At 38.0% G+C, this 9,324-nt stretch overlaps 1 pseudogene; it reads right to left on the reverse strand.

The window, feature by feature from the left end:
• Positions 1-4,032: 4,032 nt before the first annotated feature.
• Positions 4,033-4,305, reverse strand: LOC136163336 (mitochondrial import inner membrane translocase subunit Tim10 pseudogene; annotated as a pseudogene).
• Positions 4,306-9,324: the final 5,019 nt, after the last annotated feature.

A 9,324-nucleotide genomic window follows, 5' to 3' on the forward strand; every position in this document is an offset into this window, starting at 1 on the left:
GTATTATTAGTTTTTGAGGCATAGGACCAAAATGTAGAATGGTACATGAAGGTTGCAGCAGCCATTCATAATACAATCCAATGATACTGTGTCATGTATGATGAGAATAAGGGAGCTGCTACCCAGGGCTTTCCTGGTGGCTCAGACAGTAAAGGATCTACCTGCAATGTGAGAGACCTGAGTTCGATCCCTGGGTTGGGAAGACCCCCTGGAAGAGGTCATGACAGCCCACTCCAGTATTCTTGCCTGGAGAGTCCCCATGGACAGAGGAGCCTGGCGGGCTATAGTCCCTGGGGGTAGCAAAGCGTTGGATATGACTGAGCAACTAAGAACAGCATAGCACCCAGACACCACTGGATCATTTGTTCCAAGAGAGTAGATAGATTTGAATTCAGCAAGGAACCAGAACCCATACTAGCAAAGTCAGGGGTGCGTGATATTGCAGCTTGCGCCCCATCTTCTATTGCTGACAATCCTTCAGCTCTACCGTCTCCCACCCACCTCCCTCCTCCAGTCAATAACTCTTCTTGCCTGTTCACTCGATGCCAGCCTGTGTGTGCCAGCTATTGTACTGTACTACTGTATTTTTCAAGGTACTGTACTGTGAGATAAAAAAACACTTTATTTTTTCTGTTTGCTTTTTTATATATTATTTGTGAGAAAAGTGCATGTATTAAAGTCACTCAGTCATGTCCAACTCTTTGCGACCCCATGGACTATATAGTCCATGGAATTCTCCAGGCAAGAATACTTCTCCAGGGGATCTTCCCAACCCAGGGAACAAACCCCGATCTCCTGCATTGCAGGCGGTTTCTTAACCGGTTGAGTCACAAGGGAAGCCCCGTGAAAAAAGTGTTATAAACCTATTACAATACAGTACTATATAGCCAATTGTGTTAGTTGGGTACCTAGGCTAACTTTTTTGGATTTATCTATCATACAAGGAATAAAGAAAGTGAGAGTATCCAGTTTAGAGAAGAGAGAACTCTTGAGAGATTTGATAGCATTTCCTAGGATCTAGAAGGCTATCATGGAAATAGCAGAAACATAGACCTGCTTTCACACATAGACATGTTCAGAAATCAAATAGTTACAAAGAAATCAGATTCCTATAACAGGAGTGTTCACACAAGGCCATTTGATGGAGGTATTGTGAAGTGTCTTTTAAATCTGACTCAAGACCTATTTGAGATTCGTAGAGTAAAACCAGCTTAGTAGATCATTATAGTATTTTTTCTCTTTACAGAGAATAAATTAGAAATATTCATGTTTGCAGCCTGCAGGAAAGCTTATTATATCATAAAACTTTTGTTACACACACACACCACACACACATACATGCACGCACATGAATTGTGTTCTAGGTTTCAGTATAAAATACTTTCTTCTTGTGAATTGCAGTCCAAAAAATAAAGTGTGAAAGTCACTGTTCTCGTTGTCATCTTCCTAATTCCCAGAAGAAAATCAGGAACCAGACACATGTGAGCTGACACCCCAGTCACAAATCTTTCATTTAACCTCTCTATGACTAAGTTCCCCATTTGAAAAAGTGGAGAAAACAATGACAGCTACCTCTGGAGTTTATACACACACACACACACATAATATTTTTAAAAGATATATCTAAGTGCTTAATGCTTTTTAAAGATTAAGTTATCCCAGTGCACCAGCCCAGAGGGATGGGATGGGGAGGGAGGTGAGAGGGGAGTTCAGGATGGGGAACACATGTACACCCATGGCAGATTCATGTCAATGTATGGCAAAACCAATACAATATTGTAAAGTAGTTAGCCTCCAATTAAAATAAATAAATTTATATTAAAATAAATAAATAAATAAAATTTGAAGAACAAAAAATAAAAATAAAAATTTCAAAATAGTGAGAAAAACAATAAATAAAGATTAGGTCATCATTTCTGCACTTAACTTCTTTCAAATGACTTTGAAGAAAATCAGAGGTTATTAGGAATTTCCTGGTGGTCCTAAAGTGGTTAGGACTTGGCACTTTTACTGTTGGGGCCCAGGTACGATACTTGGTGTAGGAACTAAAATCCTGCAAGCCACATGTCATGGCCAGAAAAGAAAAAAGAAAGAAGGAAAGAAAAGAGGAAAAGACAATCAGGGGTTCTTGAGGGTTTTTAAAGACTCATTCCTTGTTTTCTTCCATCACTGACACTGACATGTACAGACAGGTGGCCTTGATAAGATAAACAAATTAGGACAGTGTCCCTGGGAACTGGTTGTAGGGGTGGGGAAGGGTAACAGAGCATGTGTTCAGCAATTTAATACAATAACTTGATTCATTCCCAGACACCCAGATGTAGCTCTCTGGGATTCTGCGATGACTTTGGAGGGAAAAGGACCCCTTCCATTTTTGTTCAATGGCTCTTTTGCGACTGTTAACTTTGGCTGTTGGTGTCTCCCCAGCTGGGACATTCATGTTATCAGAGAATTGGCCCCTCGTGTGTAAGCCCCATTGTGTGACCAAGGCTGCTCTGTGGGTTCTGTACCAGTGGTGTTTATTGCTGTTTGGGTAACAGGAAGAAACCTGGTACTTTTGTGCTGTTCAAACACTCATCCTATTCATGGCCACTGTTTATGCCAAAGGAAAATGTTCTCACTGAGAGACCAATAATTTAGAAAATATTTGAACGGGAGGTTGAATAGTTTCTATTGGAGTCTTTATTAGTGATCTTGATTTCTGAATACAATGGGACTCTGTTAGAAAATGTTCTCTACCATGGATTTGGTTTAATGCAAGCCAATTCTTGTTCCCCATGTACAGAATAAAATCTCTATTGCCACAGGACAAAAAGCTTGTAATATGGGTGATTCTTATTCCCAGCTTCTGGGGATAATAGGAAGATTTGTAATCAAATAATATATGTTTATGTATATATTATTATATATTTATATTAATATATAATGTAATATAATTAAATTATAAATCTTCCTATTGTCCCAGAAGTTGGGGATAAGTATATATATATGTGTGTGTTATATATCACTCATTGGGAATAGGAATATATATTATATATATATAGCACTCATTGTAAAAAATGAACAAACTAAATAAAATGTGAAATGTCATTGCAGATATTTTAGAAAGTACAAAGGTGGTACTATTCATTATCCTTAAACATTTAGAAATCTTCCAAGTTAGGATACTGAATTGGGTAGATATGAAAGAGATTTAGACTCTTAGGAATATCTGAAAGTTTGTTAGCTGGTGACTTGTCTCTATTACTTTTCATTAAAGCACTACAACTGAGGAAGACCCACTTCTTTGAAATGTTATTTATGGGGATATAATAAGCTGTAAGTCCTCAAAGTCAAGCATGCTTTATCTCTATAACAACTTTATTTATCTGTAAATGAATGTCTAGAAGTTTGTACCTCTTAATCCCGTTAACCTATTTCACTCTTCCCCAGCTCCCATCTTAGCAGCCACTGGTTTGTTTTCTCTGTCTACGACTCTTTCTGTTTTGTGCTTATTGTTTGGTTTTTCTTGGATTCTGCATATAGTTAAAATCATATGGTATTTGTCTTTCTCTGTCTGACTTATTTCACTTACCTAAGTCCAGCCATGTTGTTGCAAGTGGCAAGACTTCATTCTTCTTTTAGGGTTGAGTAATATTCTTGTGTGTGTGGGTGGGTGCATACAAGCACACAGGCACATGTGTGTGGCAGAGAGGGAGGTGGGATTTCAATGCATCTTACTTTGCTAAAGTAAAATTGGCCATAAGTGAGCCTATTTCTTTCTTTCTTTTTTTTTTTGGTGTCAACAACTTTGTTTATATATATATATATATATATACACTCACACACACAGTCACAGGCCATTGTGACAAATACCCTTCTCCGCCCAGGAAAGGGCTCCATCATACTCCAGGCTCCTGGAGACTCTCGGGAAGGAGCCCAGGCCTGGCAGTCTTCACAGATGACACCCAACGGGGGGGGGGGGGGGGGGGGGGCTTTTATTAGACACGTGGGAAAGGATGGGGTGCACCTTAGGGTGTACTGTCGGGCACCTCACACAGGCCCAGAACTCTGCTGCACCCTCTTCATCAGCTCCTCATCCTGCAGAGACAACTCTGTCAACTTCTTGCCCATCCGCTCACGGATGTCCAGGTACTTGGAGACACAGTGGTCCAGGCACACGGACTCGCCCTTGGCCGGCTCTGCTTCCTTGTAGTGGGGAGACACGCACTTCCGGTGGCAGACACTGGTCATTCTGTTGTACATGTCGGCCATCATCTCTACCTCCAGCTCTGCGGCCAGCTGCTGGGCCCTGAGTGGGCCCATCTCAACCCTGCGCCCTGGGAGAGATCTTCTGCGGGCCTCCTAGTTACGCGCGCGGCCGGGGCAGGGCGGAAGCACGTGGGGTGCGGCCGGCCGGAAGTCCCGCCAAATGAGCCTATTTCTATAAAAAGCAATAAACACCTCTGACCCCCTAAATCCCTTTATACCTCCTCTATTCAGAAGATGTAGACATCCTTTTAATGGACAGTACTTCTTAGAAGGGATTCTTCAAACTGATTAATGGATGGCTGCTTGACATATGCGGAGATACATGTCAATAACTTTAGTCCTGCTTTGGCATAAATTAACCATTTCCCCCCTTGAGGTTCTCTTTCACACAGTTAAGTTCTCTCTACCCAATTCTGATAAGGGTTTTTTGTAGTGGTCATTATCTCAGATTGGGGCAGATTTTCTCTGAGATAGTTTGCCTCTCTGAGGGGATCAAAAGGGAAATCAAAAAGTTGGAAAAGTAATATTCTCATGTGAAAAAGGAAAGAGGGAGACAGAATTAGATGAACTGAAAAGCTTTATTTTGCAGTGCTGAAAAATTCGTGGTTACTCAGTGGCTTTGGGATTCATACTAAGTATGTTTCAGCCTTCCATTATTCAATGGTCTCTAAAATGAAACCCACCGAAGCAGATTTCATTGCAGTTAACTGTTTCCAGAATATATATAAAAAATCATAGAAGAGTTCTGAGAAGTATATTGGGAACCAAATAAAAACTGAATTTGTCAGTATATTTTGATAAGAATTTTTATTTAATATTTATCCCTTTAAAGTTCAGGAGGATGTAGGGCAAGCTAAGAACTGCACCTGGTAAACCACAAGCCAGTCTATTTTTTAAGAGTATAAAGAAAAGCGGATACCTATAAATATTCTGAAACAGATGAAACAAAAATGAGGCTAATGACTCAACATTTTTTATACTTAACAGTGGGTTGACTTAGTTTTAGTTCCAGGCATGGGCAAAGGTTCAAATTGGAACTCATTTTATTCAAACTGGTTTTCCCACCGTCTTTAGTTACATCGTGACTGAACTCCCACCACCCTGCCTCAAATACCAAACATTTTGCCAATGCTTTTACTGGATTAAAGAAAGAGCTGAAGTAAACATGTTGTGATATCCCCAAAGAACACGTATCTTTTTTTCACTAGTTCCCTGTATTTTCTAGAGTCTTTTGCTGATGTGAGACTGAACTCAAACAAGACCACATCTCTGCCGCCAGCTATTTTTGTAGAGAAATCATCTGTAAAGGACAGACACACTCAATTCATTGCCCAGCCAGCTTCCAACTAAGTCCAAACCCACTTAGGTGCAAATCCAATATCATTATTTTGTACAAAATGTCTAGCCACTTTCCTTTAGACTACAATCCTTAAACTTTGTGCAATCCAAGGAATGCCTGTTTATCTGTCATATAAAGGAAGGAAGTGACTTCATCTTGTCTGAGAACCCTAAGATATCCTCTAAAACCTTTTAAATCTACCATGCAGTGATGCTGATAGATTAAAGCCATGAGCTTTTTTTCCTCTCATAGTAATATTTTAAGGTTTATGGAAACAATATAAAACAAACTAGATTTGTTCCCATAATTTCAGACCTCTGGGCTTAGTTTTTTATTTGCAAAAACCCACTTACACAGGAAAGTTTTAAATGTGCCTGTTACCAAAATACTTTGGAGAATATTAATTTTTGCCTCAAGAGTGTCTTAAAATTACTTCATTCCCCACCACTGTTACCCACTTCTATCCTAGTGTGAACTGTTTCTTCACAGTGGAAGGACTTATATTCTTTTTTTCATTTCTTTTCCATAGCATCAATTGACTCAAACCAACCATGGTTCTTTAAAAAGAAAAGAGAGAGATATAGTTCATTTACAATGTTTAAGTGTACAGTAAAGTGATTCAGTTATATGTATATTCAATTATTCATATGTATATTCTTTTCAGGCTCTTTTCCATTATAGGTTATTATAAGATATTGACTATAGTTCCCTGTGCTATGCAGTAAGTACTTGTTGTTTATCTATTCTATATCCAGTAGTGTGTATCTGTTAATACCAAACTTGTAGTTTATCCCTCTCCCCCACCTTTTTCTCTTTGGTAATCGTAATATTTTTTTCTATGTCTATAAGTCTGTTTCTGTTTTGTAAATAAGTTCATTTGTATCATCTTATTAGATTCCACATGTAAGTAATTTCATATATTTGTCTTTGTCTGATGTTCTTTGCTTATTGTGATAATCTCTAAGTCCATCCATGTGACCGCAAATAGCGTTTTTTTCCTTTTTTATGGCTGAGTAAATATTCCATTATATATATGTATGTGTGTGGGTGCATGTGTATACCACATCTTTATCCATTCATCTGTTGATGGACATTTAGTTTGCTTCCATGTCTTGACTGTTGTAAATAATGCTGAAATGAACACTTGAGTTGCATGTATCTTTGAATTAGAGTCCTTTTCCAGATATATACTCAGGAGTGGGATTGATGGATCATATAGTAACTCTATTTTTAGTTTTTTAAGGGAACCTCCATAGCCATGGTTCTTTTTTCCCTCAACTGTGGTTTAGTTCCCCGAGGATGTCATCAAACAGTTACTCTAAAGGTTTCCAGATTTGAATTGTTCTCAGGCAAGAGTCTCAGGTTAAAGGTAAAGGATACAGGAATAAAGAGATCCCAGGATGGTTGGTATGCTTGACTGAAAAGAAGGAATCCTGCTTTGTGCCAGAAATTACTGCTTATGCTTGGAACACAGTAAGTGCTATGGCAAGTTATTAGCAATGCATCCTAGTTAAGACCAAAGGCTTGGTCATAATTACAAAAAAATCACAGAGATTTGTAAAAAGAGCACGTAATACTTTGGATAATTCTGATAGCTTATTACAAAATACTATTCCGAATAAAATTAACCTGTGAAGCAAACATGACACACAGGATTCAATCAGTGATCAGTTATAATTATTTTCTGTGTGTGGTCTTGGAATGTAAGAAATAGGATTCTGCCAGTAGCATATCATTTCCTGCCCAGTTATGACCCAAAGGCCAAGTGGGTTTATGTGTTCATAGAAGAGTATGAGTTTGGTCTGATAATGAGCTTTAGTTTAAGATTGGCGATCAATTACATAAAGCTGTTCCCTTCTAAATAAGCATCCTGGAGATTATTATATTACTTAAAAGTGAAGTGCTGTAATATGCTAATTTCACAGTATTGAATCCTGCCAAAAGTTGGACAGGTTGTACAAACAGTGTTCCTATTGGGCTGTTTACAGCCTAGAGCTTGTCAGCTTCAGTCCTTATCTGTGTCATGACCACAGTGTTACATAGGTACTAGTTGTCTCTGTATTCAAGATACAGAGCTATACCTTTTGTTAAGATAAAACATCAGAGAAGAGCTCATGGAAGGGTTATATATATATGAAGGTAGGGGTGAGTGGGAGGTGGACTGGGAGGATGGGAGTGTTCCCTGGGCATGTCAATTCACACTTTAAATACATAAGAAAATAATCTGAGAAATATTCTGACCACTGCTTTAATTAGTCCCTGGTTCAAGAGTATCTGTCCTGACTAAGCACTTGCTGTGGACCACTTACATGGCAACCAGAATGACAAAACCATCATGTCTATCAATCAATCACATTATATTTCAGTATATTTTTTCCTGATCAGATTGTGAAAAGTCATTTTTATTCAAAGAAGTAATTCAGACAAAAGGAAATATAACCAAAATGCTATAATGTGGGTGAACTTCAAGGAAATATTAGAGCTATCCTATTGACATTTTCATAAAAGGGACAAAGAGAGACTGTGTTACAACTGGAATGTCCCAAGAAGAAAAGTATTCTAACAAGAAAAGTCAATGAAAACACTGCAAAGAAAATTCAAAAATAGATTACCTAAATTAGCTATAAAGAGTATGTTGTAAACACTGCCTTCCTAATCCCCAACACATTTGGTATAGGAATATAATAAACAATCAAGCAGTATAATTATTTAATGAAGTAAAAGCATAGAATAATATAGACAGCAGTTGCCAAAAGTCTTCAGTAAATAAAAATCTATTTGAAAGCTTTTGAAACTGATTTCATTGCAGTGCAGAAGAATGATGGAAAAGGAAGGGGTCAATACCAATAATCAGTGCTGTTGAACATGGGGAGGTTGAAATAGGCACATTGCATTTTCTCTCCCAGCATGAATGAATCACAGCAAATGGAATAATTTACCAACAGTACAAATCATTGAAATTCAAGTTGCTCTCAAATCCAGGGAGGTTCTTTCCACAGTATCTGCCTGAAAGATTGAAAGCTGAGTTGTTTATTTGAAATGATTTAGCTATTTGACACCAAATATCTGGGAACAGGTGCACAGATAAGAACTAAAATTCCGTCAGTGGACCAATGGGAAAGGTGAGTCCAAGGCTTCTTTACCAGCTAATGTATATATTCAGGTTTTCTTATTTTTAGATGATGAAATATGAAAAGAGAATTCTACTTCTCACTTTTCAAGTAGAAGGAAAAAGGAACACAGGAATATGCATCCTGAAGCAAATAAACTTCCTTAACCCGATCTCAAAAATGACCATAGTCACCATCAAATATAAGGCACACTGTGGTGAAGGAGAAATCAGAGTAGAAAGACACAGCATTTCAAATTAAACAAAAACAAAAGGCTTACTTTTGCAAATCTTGCAAAAATATATGACAACATGGACACATTGCTAGATCTCCCAGAGCCCAGGAAGCGGTGCTCTGAAATTTAGGTTTCATTAGTTTCATAGTGAATCCACCCATGCTCTTTGGCCTTTGGCTTTACGCCCTTTAAAAGTGTCTTTATTTTAGGGTGAGCAATTGCTATATTCTCTCAGTTCACTCAGAAAATGAAGGAAGTAAAGTATGCTTGAAAAGTGGGATAGGGATGAAAGACAGTTAAACTTTCCTCATCCACAATATGAAATTAATGAAAATATCTGAGATTGAAAAAATCAAGAAAAAGCAGCATAAACATATTACCTTTTTAAA

This window comes from Muntiacus reevesi, chromosome 3 (genome assembly GCF_963930625.1).
Source record: "Muntiacus reevesi chromosome 3, mMunRee1.1, whole genome shotgun sequence".
Classification (NCBI taxonomy): Eukaryota; Metazoa; Chordata; class Mammalia; order Artiodactyla; family Cervidae; genus Muntiacus; species Muntiacus reevesi.